Raw genomic sequence first — 12,931 nt, 5'->3', positions numbered from 1 at the left:
CTAGCAGAGAGAAAACTAGTCAAGGATAAAATGTAACTATCGATAATAGTCCGTCAAAGATAAAATCACTTATCGATTTTGTAACGCCACTGTCCCTTTTTTTTTTTTTTTTTTTTTTTTTTTTTTTTTTTTGTCATCTGTCTACTGACTGGTTTGATGCGGCCCGCCACGAATTCCTTTCCTGTGCTAACCTCTTCACCTCAGAGTAGCACTTGCAACATACGTCCTCAATTATTTGCTAGACGTATTCCAGTCTCTGTCTTCCTCTACCGTTTTTGCCCTCTACAGCTCCCTCTAGTACAATGGAAGTCATTCCGTCATGTCTTAGCAGATGTCCTATCATCCTGTCCCTTCTCCTTGTCAGTGTTTTCCACATATTCCTTTCCGATTCTGCGTAGAACCTCCTCATTCCTTACCTTATCAGTCCACCTAATTTTCAACATTCGTCTATAGCACCACATCTCAAATGCTTCGATTCACTTCTGTTCCGGTTTTCCCACAGTACATGTTTCACTACCATACTATGCTGTACTCCAGACGTACATCCTCAGAAATTTCTTCCTCAAATTAAGGCCGGTATTTGATATTAGTAGACTTCTCTTGGCCAGAAATGCCTTTTTTGCCATAGTGAGTCTGCTTTTGATGTCCACCTTGCTCCGTCCGTCATTGGTTATTTTACTGCCTAGGTAGCAGAATTCCTTAACTTCATTGACTTCGTGACCATCAATCCTGATGTTAAGTTTCTCGCTGTTCTCATTTCTACTACTTCTCATTACCTTCGTCTTTCTCCGATTTACTCTCAAACCATACTGTGTACTCATTAGACTGTTCATTCCGTTCAGCAGATCATTTAATTCTTCTTCACTTTCACTCAGGATAGCAATGTCATCAACGAATCGTATCATTGATATCCTTTCAACTTGTATTTTAATTCCACTCCTGAACCTTTCTTTTATTTCCATCATTGCTTCCTCGATGTACAGATTGAAGAGTAGGGGCGAAAGGCTACAGCCTTGTCTTACACCCTTCTTAATACGAGCACTTCGTTCTTGATCGTCCATTCTTATTATTCCCTCTTGGTTGTTGTACATATTGCATATGATCCGTCTCTCCCTATAGCTTACCCCTACTTTTTTCAGAATCTCGAACAGCTTGCACCATTTTATATTGTCGAACGCTTTTTCCAGGTCGACAAATCCTATGAAAGTGTCTTGATTTTTCTTTATCATTGCTTCCATTATTAGCCGTAACGTCAGAATTGCCTCTCTCGTCCCTTTACTTTTCCTAAAGCCAAACTGATCGTCACCTAGCGCATTCTCAATTTTCTTTACCATTCTTCTGTATATTATTCTTGTAAGCAGCTTCGATGCATGAGCTGTTAAGCTGATTGTGCGATAATTTTCGCACTTGTCAGCTCTTGCCGTCTTCGGAATTATGTGGATGATGCTTTTCCGAAAGTCAGATGGTATATCACCAGACTCATATATTCTACACACCAACGTGAATAGTCGTTTTGTTGCCACTTCCCCCAATGATTTTAGAAATTCTGATGGAATTTATCTATCCCTTCTGCCTTATTTGACCGTAAGTCCTCCAAAGCTCTTAAATTCCGATTCTAATACTGGATGCCCTATCTCTTCTAAATCGACTCCTATTTCTTCTTCTATCACATCAGACAAATCTTCACCCTCATAGAGGCTTTCAATGTATTCTTTCCACCTATCTGCTCTCTCCTCTGCATTTAACAGTGGAATTCCCGTTGCACTCTTAATGTTACCACCGTTGCTTTTAATGTCACCAAAGGTTGTTTTGACTTTCCTGTATGCTGAGTCTGTCCTTCCGACAATCATATCTTTTTCGATGTCTCCACATTTTTCCTGCAGCCATTTCGTCTTAGCTTCCCTGCACTTCCTATTTATTTCATTCCTCTGCGACTTCTATTTCTGTATTCCTGATTTTCCCGGAACATGTTTGTACTTCCTCCTTTCATCAGTCAACTGAAGTATTTCTTCTGTTACCCATGGTTTCTTCGCAGTTACCTTCTTTGTACCTATATTTTCCTTCCCAACTTCTGTGATGGCCCTTTTTAGAAATGTCCATTCCTCTTCAACTGTACTGCCTACTGCGCTATTCCTTATTGCTGTATCTATAGCGTTAGAGAACTTCAAACGTATCTCGTCATTCCTTAGTACTTCCGTATCCCACTTCTTTGCGTATTGATTCGTCCTGACTAATGTCTTGAACTTCAGCCTACTCTTCATCACTACTATATTGTGATCTGAGTCTATATCTGCTCCTGGGTACGCCTTACAATCCAGTATCTAATTTCGGAATCTCTGTCTGACCATGATGTAATCTAATTGAAATCTTCCCGTATCTCCCGGCCTTTTCCAAGTATACCTCCTCTTCTTGTGATTCTTGAATAGGGTATTCGCTATTACTAGCTGAAACTTGTTACAGAACTCAATTAGTCTTTCTCCTCTTTCATTCCTTGTCCCAAGCTCATATTCTCCTGTAACGTTTTCTTCTACTCCTTCCCCTACAACTGCATTCCAGTCGCCCATGACTATTAGATTTTCGTCCCCCTTTATATACTGCATTACCCTTTCAATATCCTCATACACTTTCTCTATCTGTTCACCTTCAGCTTGCGACGTCGGCATGTATACCTGAACTATCGTTGTCGGTGTTGGTCTGCTGTCGATTCTGATTAGAACAACCCAGTCACTGAACTGTTCACAGTAACACACCCTCTGCCCTACCTTCCTATTCATAACGAATCCTACACCTCATTCTGGAATCCTACACCTGTTATACCATTTTCTGCTGCTGTTGATATTACCCGATACTCATCTGACCAGAAATCCTTGTCTTCCTTCCACTTCACTTCACTGACCCGTACTATATCTAGATTGAGCCTTTGCATTTCCCTTTTCAGATTTTCTAGTTTCCCTGCACGTTCAAGCTTCTGACATTCCACGCCCTACTCGTAGAACGTTATCGTTTCGTTGATTATTCAATCTTTTTCTCATGGTAACCTCCCCCTTGGCAGTCCCCTCCTGGAGATCCGAATGGGGGACTATTCCGGAATCTTTTGCCAATGGAGAGATCATCATGACACTTCTTCAATTACAGGCCACATGTCCTGTGGATACACGTTACGTGTCTTTAATGCAGTGGTTTCCTTTGCCTTCTGCATCCTCATGTCGTTGATCATTGCTGATTCTTCCGCCTTTTGGGGCAATTTCCCACCCCTAGGACAAGAGAGTGCCGTGAACCTCTATCCGCTCCTCCGCCCTCTTTGACAAGGCCATTGGCAGAATGAGGCTTATGCCGGAAGTCTTCGGCTGCCAGTGCTTATTATTTATCAAAATTTAGGCAGTGGCGTGGATCGAACCCGCGACCGAAGACGTTTTGATTATGAATCAAAGACGCTACCCCGAGACCACGGTCCACTGTCCATATCTCGCTTAATTTCAAGGCCTGTTCTTTTCTATTGAAATTATCATCATGTTTATAAATTTCAATAGCCTCCCCATACAGTCGTGGATAATGGTTCGTGATAGCACTTAAAACTGTAGTTTCAGAAAACTTAACTACATGGTCACCGGACTGAAGTGCAACGGCCGATTTATCTATTTTTCGCAGTCGGCAAAGACTTTTATGCTCCTTTACCCTCGTATTCACACTTCTTTTCCTAGTACCAACATAGACCTTGCCACAAGTACACGGAATTTTATACACACCGCTAGATGATAATGGTGGCCTTCTATCTTTAACAGAACGAAGTACTTGTCCTATTTTTCTGGTAAGTTTGATTACCGGTTTCACTCTAAGTTTCAACAAAATTTTGCCGATTCGATCTGTAACCTTACTAATGAAAGGTAAAGACACCGTGTTCTTCCATTGCTGTGTACCATCCTTTTCCTTTAGCCTGCTGTAATTAGGTCTTAAAACTCTATTAATTTCTTTGTTTGAGTAACCATCCTTTTCGAAGGACTGTTTCAGATGATTCAGTTCCGTATCCAGATCTTCCGGCGTACAAATCCGTTTTGCCCTGTCCACTAAACTTTTGATTACACCTCTTTTTTGTTGTGGGTGATGATTGGAGTTCTTATGTAAGCATCTATCAGTATGTGTGCTCTTCCGAAACACTTTATGTTTTAGACTGCCATCGCTAGGCAGGACTCGGCAGGACCAGCCATACCTGTGAAGATGTCCGACGTAGTATTCGACGAAACGTTAGGAATAGAAGAATTCCGTGGACGACGGCCATATAACCCGGAAGAATTATCAACAACAATCGATGCAATCGTTTCTGAGCCTACGGCACATCTGCTGGCTGAAGCTAAGAGTAAAAGTAATCATCGAATGACGTAGCTGAATTGTGGGTCAGCAGTGTTAGGTACTCTGAGCCCTTGTGAGGCAAACTGAGGATCTACTTGATTCAGAAGCAGCGGCTCCGGTCTCGTAAGCTGACAAAAGGGCGGGAGAGCGGTGTGCTGACCGCACGCTCCTCCGTATCTGCCTGTGGGCGTAGGATGACACGGCGGCCGGTCGGTCCCGTTGGGGCTTCGGGTGGTGTTTAGTTTAGTGTTACGTACTGTTTGCGCGGGGCTGGTAGATCGGGTCGAGTCGAATCAGTACAGTGGTGTCCAGTCAGCTGAAGTCGTGTTGCGCAGTTAACTTCCGTACCAGTATGGAATGGAGTAATGGCGTCAGTGTGGACTGGAGCAACGGTGGTTAGTGAGATAGTGGACGAGTGTTACTAGAAAGTAACTTTGGCCCACGACTTCGTCCGTGTGCATCTCGAGTCCAAAACGGTGAAGAATTGCTGTGTTTGTAAGCAAAGATACCGATATTTGAGGTATGAAATACCAGTAGACCTCGATAGCAGAACAGCCTAGTGTTGTACTTAAAGAAATTACGAAAATTATAGGATCTGTGCTTACACACACTGCAATTCTTTACCATTGGCCATTTCGACAGTTTGACCTTAGTTTTTTTTATATCTGTTTTTCTCACCGATAATAAGCTCCAAGGTTTTTCAAAATTCATGCGAGGTCGAGGTCCACATGGACGAAATCTCTGGCAAGGCATTATTACTACTCGACAATCTTATCAACGATAATTGTTACACCAGTTGATGAAAGAGTTGACGAATGAAAGAAGTTAAACGAACGAAGACACTAATACGAAATCACAAAAAGTGTATTACTCACTTATATCGATAAGACACGATGGAAACCTCTGAAGAAACGTATGAAATTTATTTTTAGTGTTAAATCGACAAACTTAAGACCGATAATAGATTTTTAGTGTCAACTCGACAAACTTGTCAATGATAATAGTAGCGCCAACTCGACGAACTTATCAACGATAATATATACACCGATTCAAGAATGAATTACAGAATGTCTATGTATAAAGCGATTAAACTGCTAACATCATTATTATGATGATAAAACGTTCCAAAATATTACTTTTTACGGATTCTATCATTTTTGTCCTGGTTTATTTAGTTTAGTGCTATAAAACTTCTGCTACACCAATTTTATTCCAATATAATGAAAAGGTCCTTACACGAAACTGAGTCGATCCACATTAAAAAATATCGTGAATTACTCGTTTTCATATATAACTCAAGAGTGACCAAAAATTTTACTATGTAAAAACTGTTTTCACAAAAAAGCGCCTAATGGTTCCTAAGACAGTTTCACTGTATCTCCTATGGATCCGATTTCCCCCCACAGACCCAGTTAACAAAAAGCACTCCGTATGTGTAGACGACTCGACTTCTTGGCAATATGTCAAGATGAAACATGCACCAGATTTTAAGTTACACCTCCAACAATACGACTGTGAAAATCGCATCTAGTTTCGTGTAGTAGTTTCTGCGTGATGCTCCTGCAAACTAACGGTCAAAAACAGACAGAAGACAAACAGACAAATAAACAAAAATTTTAAAACTAGTTGTTTAGGCTTGTTTTGCAGTTATAAGTTGAATGTCTCCTATGTAGAAACATTGGCCAGTTACAGTTTTATTATATGTATAGATGTGTAAATATGTTGTGCTGTGTTTTGCTGCTAACCCAAGTATTCATAAATGCTAGAGTTCGTTAATCCTGTGAGTAACTTTTAATTAGAACCGTCGTTCACGTCCGTTCATAATAACCACAACAAATCAATTGGAAGCTGGACCGCATTTTCAGTAGCTTGTACCATGAGACCAAGATGAAAGCAGACAGGTGGCGTCTTAAGGTGTAAAGAAGGCAGGGTTGCCAACCGTCCCATACAGTAAGGGATTTCTCGTACTTGGAGGTTACAATAGTTATCCCTTATGGGCCTCCTAAACGATGCTAAAATCTCATATTTATCTTATACGTGTAACTCATTTGTCGAAGATACATTACTGTACGTCGCTAATCAACACACAAAAGTGTGAGTTTGTCTTTTAACACGTCTATTGGAATCAATACTTTTCTGTGACTAGACAATGCATTTAAGTTTGAGTTTGCCTAATTTAAACTGTCTGTTGCTAATACTGTGAAGCCTGAAAAGTTGTAACAGCAAATGAACGATGCTGTAATTAATACAGCCAATACTAGATGCAGCTCCGGCCCAACGGTAATCAGCGGGTACGCATTAGGCGCCAACTGCCAATGGTCAAAACTCGACCTTAGTTGTTTGTTGTAGGAGTACGGTTAACACCGAAGTAATGATGTCTAATTCACTTCTTAAGCGAGTTAAACGGCTATGTGTTTATATAGTGTAGAAAGACGAGAAAAGAAAACTATTTCTAGCTGGCACCTGTCATAACAATTCGTTCAAAGAGGAATGCGCAAGTTTAAACTTATAATTACAGTTGTAATGATTTTTTTAATTTGTCGAGAATGACAAGAAACTGTTCACTAAAGGAAAAAAACAAACAATTAATACCATTTTGTCAGAGTTTAGCCTCATGATGGGACGAGATATGTTAACGTTCAAAGTTTAACATTTTGAATCTTAATCAGTAAAACGGAGTCGTTACTCATTCGGATTTTCACCACCTCATTTTCAGCTTATGAACAGATAAGACAACAGACGTTTTGAGTCAGATGTGGCGTACCGAAGAGAACTTACACATGCTGCATTGGACAAAACATATAATAAACTAAAAATTCCGATTCCAAGAACATCTCGACTCTTTCAGAGCAGGTGAGACTTATAAATATCCTCTAGTTGCCCGTGTCCCAGAAACAGGCCGCAGATTCAAAAATCATTTTCTTCATACATTACCCAAAAGTTCGCCCATGCCCAACATACAGGAGCTAGAAGTAGCCGCTAATAACATCAATAACGAAAGAGAGTTGCTGAGTGAAACGACTGAATTAAAAACTAAAACTTTTTCCAGCAACTGTTTCGAGGTGTTCACGTAATAAGTGCATAGCAGTAAGACACTCTTAGAATAAAAAACTACAAAAATATGGAAACACGAAAAACGTATCACCATTCCTAATTCCGTTTAGGAAACCCGTTGGTATTCAAACAAACTTCGAGTGCTGTCGGAAATAATAAATACAGGTTGTGCTGTGTCAGAAGCACGAATTCTGCCAGTCACTTTATTGTGAATTGCAGAGTAATCACGTAGATGTAGAGTCCGTTCGCCATTGCAGTTGCTGACCATCCGATCCGGTAAATGGCCAATAACACCAGGTGAACACAAAAATCATACTTGTATTAAAAAGCGATAAAACATGTTCTAGATGACCGCAGCGCCCGCAGAGAAAACAGCAAACACTTTGGCTACCTCGGTCACTGGAATTTACTTTGCTCCGACATAAGGCACTGAGTAGTGTTTTCACCACGACTGACATCTGCAGCGTATTGAGGACCAAGGGGGACCGACCGACCACCGTGTCATCCCCTGACAACGGCGTCCATCGGACGCACTGTGGAGGGCCGTGTGGTCAGCACACCACTCTCTCGGCCGTTGTCGGCTTTCGTGACGTTAGACCCTCTGCTTCTCAGTCAAGTAGTTTCCCCAGTTGACCTCACGAGACAGAGGGCGCCCTGCTCCAGTCCTCCCGCCGAGGACAAAACCCGACCAGTGTCGGGTCCTCCGCAAGGCAGCCAGACACTCTGATAACTGAGTTACACCTACGTACGTGTACGTACATACTCAGCAAGCCATCACTAGCGATTTCCTTGCACGGTCCACTCACCAACAGAGCGAGGGAAAAACAACTGTACTTATGGCACCGTACGAGCCCCAATCTCTCTTATCTTAGGGTAAGTCCAGGATGAGACGTAGCAGTGGTGTAGTTCACAAATGCGTCGCTGGAGAGCAGCTCAAGCTACCTGCGAGGACCTCTTTCAAGAACAAACGTGGTGCAAAAGTGTTGCTGACATTTTCATCTTAGTTCTGGTGAGCCTAAAAGCTTTATTGTGTAGCCATGTAAGTATAGTATTAAGGCTTAGTTTGCGCAATATTGATGCAGTTTTTTTTTCCTACATGCGAGCTTTACAAATGCATGTAACACGATTCCGCTATCTGCAAATATGAGTGAGGGTGGTTCGTCTCCCCCAGACAGTCGGAGACCAGTACATATTTGAGAGAGATGGACCACTTGCCTTAATGTGTGAGAGGTGGAATACAGCTACATTTAGCTACAAGGGATGTGGAACAACCCCACTGAAGAGGGCCGAAGTCCCGGACTACGCTTATTTGCCGCAAGATATGTCTGTGCCAACAAATGGAAGAACAGAATCTCACACACAGGCCAACGAACCACTTCAAAGGTCATCAAAAGACCTGCTGATCCAAAGCTCGTCAGAAGTGTTATCTATACGAGGCAATTTCTTTCACTTACACAACTGCGGACTCCACTCCTGCTAAACGTAAAACATCTAAGTTTACCACCTCAAAACTGGCTACTCCTAAACCAACACAGAGAAAACTTTTGGAAGAAATATCATCTGTTCCATGCATTAATAAAACCATGAATTTTAAGAAGAAGGCAGTCACTGCACCCAAAGGGCTAAACTATGCTGAAAATATTGAAACGGTAAAGAAATAGGCGGATAACAGCAGAAAGGAAACATAAAAAAGGCACAAAAAGCTAACCAAGGAGAAATACTAGTGAAGAGAAAAACAGACTGAAGAAGCTAAAACAGAAAAATAGTGTTAATAGCTGATCGTATTCACCAGATGTAGATATTGTAGGAGATTACGAAAATAACTTTGATGAATGGGGTGAAGATGAATCTGTTGTGTGTGGCGAAATCTATTACGAAACTAATAAAATTGACGATTGGATTCAGTGCATTTCCTGTTTACGGAGGCCACATGAATATTGTTGACTCTTTTCTTCATGTGTAGCCTTTTCTTACGGTCCATCTCCCAGAGTACTCTGGTCCATCTGACTGCTGCACCTATGGGTGAGACGCAGCTCTCACGCATGCTTTCCTTCTGCCATACCTCTTGTATTCTAAGCGGCAGTGCCTCAATAAGGCGTTGTGCTTAAGTTTATATGACACTGTATACGAACATGCTGCCTGAAGTCTAAAAGTTGAGAAACACACAAAGTTTATGCTGAAGAAGAAAATTGGCCCGACTTTCCCAGACTTACCCTACATTCGTGGTCCTTACGCGAAACGTACTTTGGTTGCAGTAGAGTCGTCCTGAAGGCAGCTTCGAATGCCGGTTCTCTAAATGTTCTCAGTAGTGTTCGCCTTCCCATCTGAGTTCCTGAAGCGTCTCCGTAACACCTGCTTGTTCATCGATCCTGCCGGTAACAGTTCGAGTGGCCCGCCTCTGAATTGCTTCGATGTCTCCCTTCAGTCCGACCGGAAGGGCATCCCAGACACTCGAGCAGCACTCAAAAGCGAATCGCAACCACACCATCCTAAAATTCTGCCAACAAACCGAAGTCGGCCATCCACTTTTCCTACAACCATTCTTATGTGCTCGTTCCATTTCGTTTTGCAACGTTGTATCTAGATATTTAAACGACATGACTGTGTCAAGCAGGACACCAGTAATGCTGTATCCGCAAATTACGCGTTTGTTTCTCCTACTCATCCGCACTAACTTACATTTTTCTACAGTTAGAGACAGCTGTCATTCATGACAGCAGCCGGAAATTTCGCCCAACTCGCCTTGTGTCGTTCTACAGTCACTCAACGACGATGACCTCCCGTGCACCACGGCGTCATCAGCAAACAGCCGCAGATTCCTGCTCGCGCTATCACATCATTTACGCATGCAGACAACAACAGCGCTCCCGTCACACTTCCCTGCGGCACTCCTGACGATACCCTTGCCTCTGATGAACACTGGCTGTCGAGGACAATCTACCGGATTCTGTTACGTCAGAAGTCTTCGAGCCACTGGCATATCTGGGAACCTTTCCCGTACGTAACGTTCTTACCTCCGTTAACAGTCTGCAGTGGAGCACGGTGTCAAACGCTTTCCGTAGATCTAGGCATATAGAATCTTCCGTTGCCGTTCATCCGTGGTCAGCACATTATCGTGTGAGAAAAGACGAAGCAGTGTTTCACTCGGTCGATGCTTTCTAAAACCGTGAAGATTTCTGGACAGAAGCTTTCCCATCTAAAGGAAATTTGTTACGTTCGATCCGACAATATGTTAAAGAATTTGGGTGCGAGCTCATGTTAAGGATATTGGTCTATAACTTGGCAGGTCCGTGCTCGTACACTTCTTATATACACGAGTGATTTTGGTTAGAAAATCGAGTGAACTGAGCAGCCCTTATGTAATACGACATCGAAAGTCAATTGCAGAGTGATTCAAGACCAAAACCAGAGTCACCTCTTTCGTTGTGTCCTCGTAAAGTTGATCAGGTAAAGGTGACGAGAAATGAATCAAGTGGACGGAATACGATTGGGATGCAAGAAGAGGAATACAGAAATACTGTTGGGGTTGTAGAAAAATATCCGCTACCAGTCACAATAAAAGGTTGTTTATTCGTCACACGACCGGTTTCGGGCTTGCGCCCATCTTCAGCTGTTTATAAATTCATGTACATGTTTGTACGGTTGGAGATCAAAAAAGATGAAGCACCATTATTACAGTTATCCTGTGGTGATATTTTCGCCACTTAGTTACACACTTATGGTCATTTTCACGTCCATATATCAGTTTTACCAAGTATAGCTCCATATTACACTATTGTGATGTACACTCGTGAAATACACTATGTTTACATACAAACATGTGGGCTGCGATCAAAGAAACCGGTCGTGTGACGAATAAACAACCTTTTATTGTGACTGGTAGCGGACATTTTTCTACAACCCCATAAAGGAACAGTCACGGAGTTCGACAGCATCCACTATGGATAAAATTCAGAAATACTGTTATTTCCAGACAATGTTGCGATTTTGTGAACTCCTGTTCTGGTCGCGATTCTTCACAAGGCGACAGTCGATCTGGTAGGTAAACCCCATCCACTGCGGACAAGAAGCAGGTGTTGGATAATACAGGGTTATTACAAATTATTGAAGCTATTTCACAGCTCTACAATAACTTTATTATTTGAGATTTTTCACAATGCTTTGCACACACATACAAAAACTGTTTTTTTAGGCATTCACAAATGTTCGATATGTGCCCCTTTAGTGATTCGGCAGACATCAAGCCGATAATAAAGTTCCTCCCACATTCGGCGCAGCATGTCCCCATCAATGAGTTCGAAAGCATCATTGATGCGAGCTTGCAGTTCTGGCACGTTCCTTGGTAGAGGAGGTTTAAACACTGAATCTTTCACATAACCCCACAGAAAGAAATCGCACGGGGTTAAGTCGGGAGAGCGTGGAGGCCATGACATGAATTGATGACCGTGATCTCCACCATGACCGATCCATCGGTTTCCCAATCTCCTGTTTAAGAAATGCCGAACATCATGATGGAAGTGCGGTGGAGCACCATCCTGTTGAAATATGAAGTCGGCGCTGTCGGTCTCCAGTTGTGGCATGAGCCAATTTTCCAGCATGTCCAGATACAAGTGTCCTGTAACGTTTTTTTCGCAGAAGAAAAAGGGGCCGTAAACTTTAAACTGTGAGATTGCACAAAACACGTTAACTTTTGGTGAATTGCGAATTTGCTGCACGAATGCGTGAGGATTCTCTACCGCCCATATTCGCACATTGTGTCTGTTCACTTCACCATTAAGAAAAAATGTTGCTTTATCACTGAAAACAAGTTTCGCACTGAACGCATCCTCTTCCACGAGATGTTGCACCCGGGCCGAAAATTCAAAGCGTTTGACTTTGTCATCGGGTGTCAGGGCTTGTAGCAATTGTAAACGGTAAGGCTTCTGCTTTAGCCTTTTCCATAAGATCTTTCAAACCGTCGGTACGTTTAGCTCCCTGCTTGCTTTATTCGTCGACTTCCGCGGGCTACGCGTGAAACATGCCCGCACGCGTTCAACCGTTTCTTCGCTCACTGCAGGCCGACCCATTGATTTCCCCTTACAGAGGCATCCAGAAGCTCTAATCTGCGCATACCATCGCCGAATGGAGTTAACAGTTGGTGGATCTTTGTTGAACTTCGTCCTGAAGTGTCGTTGCACTGTTATGACTGACTTATGTAATTAATACACCACAGAACAGTAACTAACAGACATACAGCAATGGAACTTCCGTCAGTTATACATTAAACACTGGCGTGTACTGGGGTGCCAACCGCTTTTCGGCTCGTAATTACGAATGTTCCGGAATTTTTCGAACAGACCTTGTTTGTAGGAAAAAAAAACTAGTTTCTTTTTCCATCTTCATAGCAGCAATCATGCGTACTATAAATATAGCAGAACTAAAGTACTCCATTTATCCCCGGGTATGCGTTTTCAAGTTAAGGTAGCCATCCATCTGTAGTACCAAAAACGTAAAACTATCTACTTCATTGTTTAAGAATATTAATTTTATG

The 12,931-nt window shown here is 42.3% G+C and overlaps 1 protein-coding gene across 5 annotated transcripts in view; it reads right to left on the bottom strand.

Annotated features, from left to right (window-relative positions):
- Positions 1-12,931, bottom strand: part of LOC126106509 (luciferin sulfotransferase-like) — a 128,036-nt gene that overhangs the window by 41,690 nt on the left and 73,415 nt on the right. The gene's annotated exons all lie outside the window — the stretch shown is intronic.

The sequence above is a fragment of the Schistocerca cancellata genome, chromosome 10, assembly GCF_023864275.1.
Source record: "Schistocerca cancellata isolate TAMUIC-IGC-003103 chromosome 10, iqSchCanc2.1, whole genome shotgun sequence".
Taxonomy (NCBI): domain Eukaryota; kingdom Metazoa; phylum Arthropoda; class Insecta; order Orthoptera; family Acrididae; genus Schistocerca; species Schistocerca cancellata.
This window is presented reverse-complemented; position numbering and strand designations above follow the sequence as displayed.